This window comes from Trachinotus anak, unplaced genomic scaffold (assembly GCF_046630095.1).
Source record: "Trachinotus anak isolate AG129_WGS33_773 ecotype Australia unplaced genomic scaffold, CSIRO_AGI_Tana_v1 ptg000028l, whole genome shotgun sequence".
In the NCBI taxonomy this organism is placed as follows: domain Eukaryota; kingdom Metazoa; phylum Chordata; class Actinopteri; order Carangiformes; family Carangidae; genus Trachinotus; species Trachinotus anak.
The window spans coordinates 13989328-14002818 of record NW_027273879.1 but is presented as its reverse complement, the minus strand read 5'-3'; the positions used below and the strand labels follow the sequence as shown (position 1 = coordinate 14002818).

At 40.4% G+C, this 13491-nt stretch overlaps 1 protein-coding gene across 1 annotated transcript in view; it reads right to left on the bottom strand.

The window, feature by feature from the left end:
* LOC139611272 (poly [ADP-ribose] polymerase tankyrase-1-like) overlaps positions 1-13491 on the bottom strand; it is an 82810-nt gene that overhangs the window by 36394 nt on the left and 32925 nt on the right. The gene's annotated exons all lie outside the window — the stretch shown is intronic.

Genomic DNA, 13491 nt, shown 5'->3' with positions numbered 1-13491 from the left:
TTTTGCAAACTAACACCTGGCCTTTCTGTTTTTTGAAACGCCTGCACTGGTGTCATTGATTCTTCTGTTATAAAGCCCATATCGAGGTCATTCAGAGGTCACTTACAGGGGAAAATTTGCTTTCAAAAGTCAGCCTACAACATTACTATGCTCAGACTTCTGAGATCTTTAAAAACAGATCGTCTTGTGCTCACTCAGAAGCTCAGCTGAGAAGCAGCGGCGAGTCAGAGAGGCAGAGCTGGGTGGACAGATGGTTCACTCGTATTTACAGGATGTGACAGCAGCATTTGCAACGAGCAGTACATGGTTATTAGTCATCATCTTCGTTTTATATTATGCAGTGTTGTTCTGTGTGTGTGAGTGCGTCTGTCTGTGCCTCTGTACTTGTTATTGCAAAGCGTTGCAAATATAAACAAACAAAAAAGCACAATGTGTAAAGCATTAATCAGTACATCTTAAACCGCTAGCTACCACTGAGTAATCACTTATGCCTCACACACACACACACACACACACACACACACACACACACACACACACTCACTCTCACACACACACACACACGTGCATGTACTGTTGCATCACCATGATGTCGTTGCCAGGGTCAGACTGGGTAGTTAAAGCTCCACCTCCTCAATCTGTCAATGATGTGTGAGGAATGGGTACATGCATATTTGTGATATTTGTGTGTGTGTGTGTGTGTGTGTGTGTGTGTGTGTGTGTGTGTGTGTGTGTGAGTGTGTGAGAGAGAGACAGAAAGAAACACCACTGTCACATGTAAATATCACCACTGGTCTTGTATTGGATTCTCCTCAAAGAAGATTATTTGGAAACAAGTCATAAAGAAGCAGCTCCAGCTGAAACTTTTACTATGATCTGCTGACCTCAGTAGCCACAAGCCTGTAGTGCTGAGTATCAAAAGCATCACCCATTTATCATCTATCTGACCCGTACTCTGTCAACATCAACTGCTTTCCACTGCAGCCTGTTCTTTTTCTAGTGCTCTGAGCTGCCACTTTCTGAAGCCAAGATGCAGTTTTTTTAGTTTTCTTTTACTATATGCAAGGTCTTATAATACATTTTTTTAATGAGCGCTCTTTAATTAAAGACAACAAGGCAGCAGCAGTGCAATAACATACATGAAAGTTTTTAAATGTGTCTTGTCTTTATATTTCTGCCACAAAACTGTGAATAAAGTGAAGGTCAAATTAGGCTGTTCACACAGTTGCATGAAATGACAATTTCCCAGTGTATTCTGGCGAAAACAAGTGAAGTGTGTACTTAAGATCCAGAGAGATGTGAGGATGAGATTATTTAGTCTGAAACACTCTGTGCTGTTGTTGAGTTTCACTGTTTATTTCAATGCTTAAGGCACTGTCACTACATGTTTTAGCCTTGTATCCCATACAATCTTATTTTCAGGATAAGTCAAGCTACTTCGCCTTAAATCATTTTGCACGTGAGCCAAACAAGAGACGTTGCAAGGGAGGACTCAAACTCCTACAAGGACTTTAGTCACACTACATATATGCACATAGTTTGTGTTTTTAGCTTAGCTAGCAGCATGGCTGTGTGGACTACATTGTTCTGTCGTCTGTCAAAGCTAATGACCCTTCCCTCAACCTCAGCTGTACTTTGTGTTTAGTGCTAATTATCACATATTAGCATGCGAACATGCTAAACTAAAAGGGTAAACATGATAAACATTATACCTGCTAAACATCATCATGTTAGCATATTCATTGTGAGTGTGTCAGTATGCAGATGTTAGCATTTAGCTCAAAGCACCTCTGTGCGTAATTACAGTCTCACAGAGCTACTAGCATGGCTGCAGAGCCTGAGTCCTGTTTGCCTGTATGTCGAAGGATTAGAAAACAGCAAATATCTGTATATAAAATGAAAGTTATCAGTCACATTGTTTGGTACATTATTTCTCAGTGGACATAAGGAGAGCATGTGTTTGGCAATATGTGCTTGGTGCCGGGTTTGAGTCATTCATGACTCTGAAAGTAAAGGTTGCAGTTTTTGATTAAAAATGTGTCAATCAAATGCTAAGGGTTAAAAACCAATTTTGGCAAGATTACATCTGATTAATGAAATTAAGACATAGGGCTTTAAACTTTGAAAAAATATGTTTATCCACTTTGACGCCGAGCGTTACAGGAGAAGATTGGTACCACTTTCATGTCTGTGCATTAAATATGAAGCTGGAGCCAACAGATGGTTAGCTTAGCTTAGCACAAAGACTGCAAACAGGGGGAAACACCCAGCCTGTCTCTGTTCAAAGGTTATTAATGACACTTTCTGTCTTTAATCCATACAGAAAATGAATTAACCACTTTACTTTGGAGAGAGCCCCGCTTACTGTGTCCAGTCTTTACGCTAAGATAAGCTAACCATCTCCTGGCTATAGCTTTATATTTAGTGCACAAACACAAAAGTGGCATCGATCTTCTCATCTAACTCTTGGCAAGAAACCTAATGAGAGTATTTCACAAAATGATGAATTACTTCCTTAGAGTGTTGGATTGTGTGTGTGTTTTCTAAAGCCCCTGTCATAATTATATTGCTGGGTTTTCCATTTCTAACACCCCACGGAGGTTTTTCTTTCTTTTGTTTGGTTTTCCAGTCTGCGAGGTTTTATAATGCCATTTACCACTGTTCGTTTTTTGTTTTAGTTTTTGTTTGACAGCTGATTAGTTAAACCTAGTTATTAGCTAGATGTTGTCACTGCCTGGTGCCTGTGTCCTTCAATTGTGTTTTTGCTTTTCTCTTCATAAAATCCTCTAAGACTTGATGAAATATGTTGCACTAAAGTGAAACCTAGTAGACTATATTTCAAACAGATGCAATCGGCACTTACAGAGGCAGACTGAAAGTGAACAATAGCTATTAAAAAAAAAAAAAAAAAAAAAATTCAGTTGTGTTTTAATCATCTAAAAGCCTTTTTGTGAGGTGGAGGGGAGTCGGGAGTGGAGGAGGGGAAGAAGATGAAAGAGGGAAATATCGGAGGAAAATGAATGGAGCAGGAAGCGAGCAGAGATGCAGAGGACATGTTCAAGCTTTGACGGAAAACACTAATCTTTCTTCCCTTGGAAGTATTTATCTTTTTTTATTTATCCGTTCCGCCTCAGTAGAAACATCATGCATCTGATTGGTGGCTGCAAATTCAAAATTTACTAGATTTTGCTCATTTTGCTTACATGGTCATCTAACAGTGAAAATAATCATCTCAAAGCTGGGACTATCAAAAATATAAATCACACACTTGATTTAACACCATTTAAAAACAAATGGGGTGTGTTATCTGCTGCTGTGTTAGTCCCTTCTTTGTTTCCATTCTTCTTTAACCTCTCTTACATCCTGCTCTTCTCTCTCTCTCTCTCTCTCTCTCTCAGACTTCCTCTTCTTTTTACAAGCCTGTCAAGTTGTTCCCATGACAACGGTGACTGCTAGCTGTCAGCAGTTGCCATAGCAATGAGACATGATCTATCTGGGAGGGTAGATCATTTTGTTTGGTGTCATTTGCATGAGAGTGTGTGTGTGTGTGTGTGTGTGTGTGTGTAGCTCTGATGTTATTCCTTAACTTTGCCTTGCAGGGTCCAGACCTTCTACACTCACACTTATCCACATAAATGTGTGAATTCACCAGCAGCAACACATACAACACTGCACATAACACAGCCCTACCAAATCATTTAACCTCAGACTGTTTTGAAAGAAAAGAGTAGTCTGCCAGTGGGGTGAGATAATTCAACTTAAAATCAAAGACCAGTTTCATTTGGGTGATTTGAAGTAGCACGAGACTGACTAAACGCAGGACTGGGTTAATCTGTACACTTGCACACCATCACTGTATGTGGTCCTGGTGATTAATTAATTAATTATCTAATTAGAGTTAAAATTACAACTTTTATGTTGAAATAAATAGTGTAACATCAAGTCCTTCAGCTGCCTTAGTGCACTAACAAGGTGAGCAGATGACTGGATCAATAAACATATCAGCAAATCTAAGTGCTGCTGCTCTGACTGACACACACACACACACATACACACAGTATACGCTGCTGACAGCTCAGCCCAGTCAACAGCGTTGAAGATAAATAACCTACAGCTAGTCTTCTCATCTTCTGCTCTCCGTGCACACTCACACAGTCAGACACACAGAGGCGCACGCACGCACGCGCACGCACGCACACGCGCACACACACACACACACACACACACACACACACACACACATATCTCAGCCATCAACTGTCTATCTGCTTTGCCTCCCAACTATAAACACTGACTTTCCCGAAGAGCCGAGGGCTGCATGGACAGTTTAAAGCCCAGCGGCTCAAAAAGTAGAACTTCAGGAAAGCACTCCTTGAACAACATGAAGTGTCCTCCTTACTTTCAATCTCAGACAAACATGTCAGTTTTTTTTTTTTTATTTATTTCTACACATCCACTGTCAGGGGCTGCTCAGTTAAAAAAAACATATCCTAAAAGCAGGAGTTATACATTCTTATAAGTAGACTGGAAAATCAAAATATGCTGGGAGAGATAATTAGCTAATAAGCTAATAATACCCATGTACCCACTACCCACTTACTAGTATAAACACATATGTAAACATCAAATCATCATCCACCAAAGAAGGAGGATGGGGTGGTGGAGGGTGTCTGGATATAATGACACACACCTGCATGAATCGAATGAGCGTTAACTAGCCTCACTGCTGTGAATGAGCCGGTGATTGTGAGGACTACAGGAAAAACCTGATGCCAATCAGCCAATACAAGTAGCTACAACTTCAGTGCTCCGTCTGAACTAACACTATGCTTCACTGAAGCTCTAGTGTAGGTTTTTCCTGTAGTGACCAGTAATTTCTTACTCTTAAATTCAGACAAAACTGAAGTTATTGTAATTGGCCCAAAACACCTCAGAGATACACTATGTGATAATATACTGACTCTGGATGACATCACCTTGGCCTCCAGTGCTACAGTCAGAAACCTTGGTGTCATTTTTGACCAGGACTTGTCCTTTACTTCACATATAAAGCAAGTCTCTAGGACAGCCTTCTTCCACCTGCGCAATATTGCTAAAATCAGACCCATTCTATGTCTAAAGGATGCTGAAAAACTAGTTCATGCATTTGTTACCTCAAGACTGGACTACTGTAACTCTTTATTGTCAGGATGTCCCAAAAATTCAGTAAAAAGCCTCCAATTGATCCAGAATGCGGCAGCACGAGTACTGACAGGAACGAGGAAACGAGATCACGTCTCTCCTGTGTTAGCCTCTCTGCATTGGCTCCCTGTAAAATCCAGAATCGAATTTAAAATCCTCCTCCTCACCTACAAAGCCATTAATGGTCAGGCACCATCGTACCTTGGAGAGCTTATAGTTCCCTATTTTCCCAATAGGACACTTCGCTCTCTAAATGCAGGTCAACTTGTGGTTCTCAGAGTTTGTAAGAGCAGACTGGGGGGCAGAGCCTTCAGCTATCAGGCTCCTCTACTTTGGAACCAGCTCCCAGTGTGGGTTCGGGAGGCAGACACCCTCTCTACCTTTAAGATCAGGCTTAAAACTGTCTTGTTTAGTAAAGCTTATAGTTAGGGCTGGCTCGGGTATGTCCTGACCCATCCCTTAGTTATGCTGCTATAGAGCTAGACTGCTGGGGGATTCCCATGATTCACTGGGCGCTCTCTCCCTATTTCTGTCTCTCTCCCCCTCTCTCTCTCGATGACCTCATGCCATTAACTTTGTTTCCTTTTCTCTCCCGTAGTTTGTGCTTCTCCTCTCTCTCCCTCTCTCTGTCCTCATTCTGCAGGTATCTCTGCCTCGGGAGCAGCAGGATCCAGATCCACCACTACTCATCTTTACTATTAACCACTGTTACCTGTCATCATTATTATTGATAACACCATTACCTACACAGCTGTTCCTGGTCTCTCTCTCTCTCTCTCTCTCTCTTCTCTCCCCTCTCCTCCCCCTCCCCCTCTTTCTATCTTCTCCTAAACCCAACCGGTCGAGGCAGACGGCCGCCCACCCTGAGCCCGGTTCTGTTGGAGGTTTCTTCCTGTTAAAAGGGAGTTTTTCCTCCCCCCTGTCGCCAAGCGCTTGCTCGTTGTGGGAACTGTTGGGTTTTTCTCTGTAACAAAGTAAGGTCTTGACCTTACCCTGTAAAGTGCCTTGAGATAATGTATATTATGATTTGGCGCTATACAAATAAAATTGAATTGAATTGAATAGGTTAGGCAACTACAATGCTTGGTTAAGATTAGAGAAAGATTGTGGTTTCTGTTAAATAACAATACCTTCAGGGTCTGTGGCAGGATGAAGTCTGCTGTCCTGTGCTAAAGCCTGGCTAAGGACCACACTCTAACGTCCACTTCTCTACATAAAGGACACACTACTTCCAGCATTGATATAGACATTAGAGGAAAATGTACATCGTGTATTATATTACTCTCTAATATGAACATAGTTCCTTAGAGATGCTGGGCTGAAATGTCAGTGTTCATCCGGACAACTATGAGCTCTCTATGAGCAATAACTGATCTTTTCACATCCTCTCTGGACTGTGTGTTACTCTCTGCAGATAACAGTCATTATATAAACTACAAGTTAAAATGTTAATCAACCACCATTTAAACTGTAAACATAACACACCTCATGATCTTTGTTGTCTTTTCAGCTGCGAATGGTCACATCTCAGTGCAGCACAGTTGTTGTTTTGGTGTTAATTTAAGCAATTTGGCTACTGTTTACAATATACATGTTTATATGTGGTGTTCAAACTGCCTTAATCACATATTACATCATTTCATCAGGACGTGCGACTCTTCAGCAATAATAAAACACACAACGAATCAGAAAGTAAGCACAACTTTTGATTTGAGGTCAGTAAACAGCTGTCTGACAGGATAATCCAGACTGATTTCATAAATCACAATTATTAGTTTCAATTAAACTACATTCTTTCTTCCAAGGTAAAATAATTTTAACCAATTGTCATTTCACCACTTGATTTAATGGTTTTTATTTTTGGGAACCCAAGATTGAGACATCTGATTCTTCATGATAAATTACCAGTGAGCGAGGAAGCTGCAACTGTATACATCTTCTTCAACAACAGGCCATGGGCTTACATGGAAGCAAGAGGTTAAATTTGTCACTGACAAAAGTTTATTAAAACTCTTCCATCCCCCATTTGTCATCTGCCATTTGAACATTTAGCAAATGCCTCTGGATAGTTTCACCGTGTGTTTCAAAGGAGCTGAAGCGTAATCTCTCTCAGACAGGGCAACAGGTTACATTTACAAACACACCAACTCGGCTGTGAAAAATCTCCTGTCAAGCAGAATTCAGTAACTCTTACGACCTTGTACACATTTGCCTGGATTTGTAAACATGAGCAAACTTCTGCCAAGACAAGAGGCACCGCGGCCTCATTTCTGATCTGCGGACTCATCAGGATCCCAGAGGAGACGTACAAATGAGAGCTTAATACCGGTGGAGAGTTTCCAGGCAAGCAGGACATTTTTCACTGGAATGAAAGGAGCCTTATTCGATTTTACAGTGAAAGATCAGGAAATAGCCGACCTTAAAGCTCAGCTCCCCTATAATGACGCTGCAATTTTACCACAGAGCCCTGAAACTGATACGATGTAGTAAGACATGCCTAAAGTATGGCTGTATAAATAATTAAACAAATTCATGAGTTGAATAAATACAATGCAGAAAATATTGTAGGAGCACTCTAAATCTTAAATAAATACAATGAATTGTAAAAAGACATAGGAAGCTTTATATTCTTTCATTATCTATAACCATTTTCCTACTCTGTGGCATAAATGTAATCATTTATCTATTAGGTGGAGTGAAGAAGTGAGTGGTCCAGGTGTAAGTATATATGTGTGTGTGTGTGTGTGTGTGTGTGTGTGTGTGTGTGTGTGTGTGTGGGCTTCCATCCAAATTGGCAAAAGAAAATGCAAATGAATGCGAGTTTCCATCCATTACTGTTGGAGATGAAGCGCTGGTGGCATCGATTCTCCAGTTTTAATATTTTAGTAGTGCCAACAATAATGTGAAACCCAGCATGTCTGTCTGGTTGATGTGTGAATTTGAGGAATGTTACAGTCTCCTCATTGCAGACACAGATCTGTTTTCATCTGCCGGTCACATGCTTAAGGTGTGTCGTGGTTCGTTCGCTAAGTCTGTGTCCAGTGCATTTTGTAATTTTTTTAATTATTATTTTTTTGGGCCGTTAATATTTGATAGGACAGTGTAGAGAGACAGGATATGGGACAGAGAGATTGGGAATGACATGCAGGTGAGAGTCTGCCCCAGCCTGGAATCTAGCTTTTAATCTTTAATCAATAGACCAACTTTGCCACCTCAGCCAAGTGTAAAAACGTTTCAGATATTGAATTTATATAGATTTATTTTTAGAATTTCCCGTATTTCAGTCTTTTTATGCACAAATTGAAAATACTTGTAAGTACAGGAGGCTGGAAATGCACCTTGTGACATCTGTGGCCAGCTAGATTAACTTAACACTGAGCACCAGCCTCTTCAGCTGAAGCTAGCTACCTTGCTTAAGCTAACTTACATCACACAAGTCCTTTAGCCTGCAAAAACCCCTTTAACTAGAAAACAAACTCTAACAAAGGTAGCTAGAGAGTGCTTAAGCCTTTGGTTTAGTTTGTTTGACTTTATTAGAAAACCTAGAGAATGTCAAGGATGACGGAACTAATTTTGAATCAACTTTATTGGCTGAATAGTGGTAAAGGAAAAATAAAATGTTTTTAATCCAATGGTTATAGGTTAAATAAAAAGTATAAAGCTTTGTATCTCTTTCTTCTGCATTTCTTTATATAAGATTTTTACATTTTCATTATTTAACAAGCAAAATTATTATTTGAAGTATTCAGTTATATATTTGTCTCATAAAGTTTACTACGTTTTGTGAGTTTCAGGGTTCCACAGTAAACACTGTGTCTAACTTTAGCAATCGACATGTCAAGCTGAAATATAACATAGTCTTCAACTCAAAATCTAAAAATCCCTGTTTTCTTAATGTCAGGTATCCAGTATATTCTACTCCTGAAAAGTTCACTTTTGGAGATATATGTTTTTCAGCAGAGAGGAATGATGAACACTGTCAGTCAGGGATGATTCTCTCTGCAGGATAAAATCCCATAATCAACATTTAAACAAGGCTTCAATGAAAGTATTTTCCTTTCCCCTCTCTCTGTGAATCTGAATCATGGTCTTGCTCCTCAGTTGTCTGTTCCTTTGATGTTCGTGCCAGCTAGGACGTGAGTGGGTGCGATGATTCTCACTGGTAAGATATAGATCCAAAATTCAAAATATTCACAAAGACACTGACGCACAAACAAATGCAAACACACATTCACCACAGACGGAGCTCAACAGAGTCCAAAACATGAAATATATTCTCTGGAAAACAAAAAGAAAGCTGAATTTCCAGCACAACTACTGGCAGTTTGCCTGTAAGCAGGGAATATCTAACACAAATGAACGTATGTGGTGCATGCGTGTGTGTATGCAGTGGGTGGTCAAAAAGCACAGGCCATTTTCCTGAGGAAGCAATGTCGGCAGGAGTAAGTGTCTGTGTGCATGTCGGTCCGCATCCTGTGTGTGTGTGTGTGTGTAGGAGTAAGCGGTAGGTTTCAATAGAGGCAGCTTGATAACGCTCTCCACTCAGCTGTGTTAATAATATCCCACTCTGACGGACCCTCAATCATTTGAGTGCATGCCGACACACACGCAGACACACACACACACACGCACGCACACACACAGACAGGATGCCGTCATATTGCTGGTGCCTGTGCTACAGAGAAGTATAGTAAGAACAAAGAGGTCTTACTAGAAATAGGATGGAAGGAAGATGATGTTTTCCAGAACAAATCTAGATACACTGCATTGCCAAGTGTGAACACCTGAACATTACACTTATATACTGTGTAACTGCTGAACATCTCATTCTCAAGCCAAACATCATTAATATGCTGCCTTAAAACGACCTCCACTCTCTTTCTCCATCTTGTCTGCTCCCCCTCTGTCCTCTTGTGTGAGCTGTGCACAAGCAGAGTGTTTTAATTCATAAATGTTGATTGGCTGCAATTAACATTTATGCTCTGAATCTGTATTTGTTTGTGTGTGCTTGTGTGTGTGTGTGTGTGTGGTTGAGGGTAAGAGGGTGAAAAGCTTGTGTGATTTCTAATTAAAATGAAAGAGAGAAGAAAAAGGAGGGGAGACTTAGAGAGAAGAGGGTGACTCTTGTCTCTCTGTTAGGTGAAGCATCATTATTATTAATCTACCACACTCTCTTTTGTGCGAGATGAACACTAGTGTCCTAATAACGATTTGTCTATGTGTTGTCTGAGAGCTGCTCAGTGTGCCGGCCAACAGTCAACTAATCGTTTATGGGGGTGTGTGTCTACATTTGATTACCTGCGCATTTGCATGAATTTAAGGGACCCATGTGTAGGATTTAAATATTGGCAGCCATAGAATATAATATTCATACTTATATTTGCATTAGTGTATAATCACCTGGGACTAACAATTCGTTGTCTTTTCCTTAGCTTAGGAGGAAGCATTCATATTTACACAGGGAACAGGCTCTCTCCAACACAGCCCACCATGTTTCACCACCATGTTTCTACAGTAGCCCAGAATGGACAAACCAAAAACTGTCTCAAGAATGGCCTTTGGTGTTTGTATGGCACCTGAAGGCCACCGTAGGTTCTCCTACATGCTTGGAAAGGGAGGGGTGAGCGGAGGGGTATTCAGTTGGTTGCAATCAGAAATTTTTGATGGTAACTGTAATATGATTGTGATTTTATTCATATTTCTCACTACATTCAAGTCTTTTATCTCTGTTAATGGAGAAGCAACATCCTATTTATCTATTAGTATTAATATTATCTCTACTATAATGACCATTAATAAAGAAAAATCCCATATTGGGTCTGTGTCTGGCTTTAATTGGTCTGTACTCATGTATTTCAACTATTCTGTGCACATCTCTTATTGTCAGCATTTTATAGATTTGCATATCAGTGTCTGTCTTTGTGTGTGTACATGTAATCAGCACTGACATTTATCAGTTTTCTGCTCTGGAGACTTGTTATTCGTGATCTCATACTTTCCACTACACTGATCTGCTTTAGTTGCTTTAGAGAAAAAACAATGATGATAAGTGGGAAAGTTTTTGTTGTCCGTCAATTTCACCCAGTATCTGTAGTTATTAAGCCGAAGTCACTCAATAATTTCTGTTAGCAATGGGAAAGTAAATCCCCATCACCCCATTAAATTACTCCCGGACCATAATGAGGATAAAACTGCACTGGCGTGAAAATATATTCCATCTGCTGTGCATGACTGCTTTCAGTCTGAGCAATTAAAGAGCATTACAAATACAGATGTGTGCAGGAGAGGTCATTTCAGAAAATGTCTGAGCACAATTTTCATATTCTGGACGCAGTTGTACTCATCTAATTATGAACCAATAAATGTCAGCACTTCTCAATGATCTCTTTTGTTTGTCCCCTAAATCTCCAAAGAACTTCAAATTACACGGTTTTCCCTCGGGGTATCACATCCCCGGCAGGCCACCTGCACAGATAATAGCTGAAGGATGTTCTTTCACAATTATGGGTATGACGGTGATATAATGGACACAAGCTGCAGCTGAGCATCATCAACAACAGAGAAGTGCCTGAAATTATAGCAAAGAGCCTCCTCAAGGCTGTTACAGCATTTATATGAAAGTTACCAAGAGTACAGAGTAAAAGGCGCACTGGTTGTCCCAGCAGTTGTCATAGCAACCGATAAAACACATTGGACTCTGCTTTAGTAACCAATAAATTATAGCCATTAGTGCTTTCTAAAGAATGTCTTCAGCCAATCACATCACCTTAACTACCGTGTCATGATAGGCAGCTTCTCCTGGTGCCATCGGCCATTCAATAGGTGGAGCAAGTCACCCTGCAGGAACGCCACTAGTTTGTGTTTTTAATGAAGAGTTTTAGTTTCACGTGTTAATCTCAAATGTTGCTTCAGAAGCTTTTCTACTCTGACAAGAATAACAGTTTAGTGTAAAGCACCAAGCACCAGGGACCTCAAACCTGTTTGGAAAATTGCCACTGCAGAGTGGAGCTTCACTCTCACTTGGCTCTCAAAGAAAAACAGGGTCAGCAGCAGTTTTTATTTCTGTCAGGTTGGAAAGCAGTGGTGTAGAAGACTTTGGGGAGTACTTTGCCTAAACATAGAAAATACAACACTAGAAAATGGTCTGTTTTTCCTTCCAGTCATTCATCCAAAGGACCAATCAGTCCCAAGCCAAATGTGCTGCTGCGACACTGCATGATGGGATGCCGTCGTCACAAAATAATCCCTATTAAGTCAACAGGATGTGATAAAGCGCGTTTCTTTGGTGGCTCCTTTGGCGTGACTTAGCATTTCATTTAGCATGCCTAGCATTTTCTGAAGCCCTAAAGTCTCAAACTACACTCTGCAATCTAATGACACCAGAAGTAACTTGCAACTGCAACATCAGCTGACTGTTAAACTCTGATCTAACTTTGCTATTATTCAAGCAACCCTGGTATATGGTGTACAGGTAATTACAATTGGGTAACGTAATACGGACGTGACCAGCACAAGAAACTCAGAGAAGCTGTGAATTATGCTCATTCCAGCTCGCTAAACCTCTTTCGATATGCCCGGCTTTGTGCATCGCACCACCGGAAATGAACCCACACTTGAGTGGCTCTTAATCAACCAGGCTTTCCCTGGCTCACCCACAGATGTATTAGGGGAACTATTCCAAGATGGTCATTCATTGCAATCAAAGCTAATTCAATTTCTATTTGACCTAATCCCTCAAACTGTGATAGCGAGTGATACTGCTCAGAAAAATGCTTTCACCCTTTAAAAGACGTTTTTGTCACGACTGTATATAGAAAAGGAGTCTTACTGTGCGTCACATGATCTGTTGCCGCTACACCTATGATGCATCTCAGCCACATGACTCAAGGCAAGTTGTTACTTATCTTCTTTATGCGTGCTGCCGGTTTCAGGTTATCACTTCAATGAGCTCTTAGGCAAAGTAACTTATGTGAAACCGATCCATTAAAAAAAAAAAAAAAAAAAAAACTAAAAAAAAAATCAGTGTAGATTTAGATTACTTTAAACTTCAAATCTCACTTACAGGCCCTGAAAACATTTTTCTCAAGCAGCTTATTAGTCTGAGTGATGGCTTCCCACATGAGCACAACATTTTCTGCCCACAGTTTTAGTTATTTCACATGAAAGAGTTTTCTGTGTTTGTGTTTACATCTGTGCTCTATGGGCATGATTTAACAGGAAAAAGGTGATGATACATGATGCTGCCTAGCACCACACCCACACACTCCTCATGAATTTTGTTTTTTTTTTTTCCCATACTTTGACAGACAG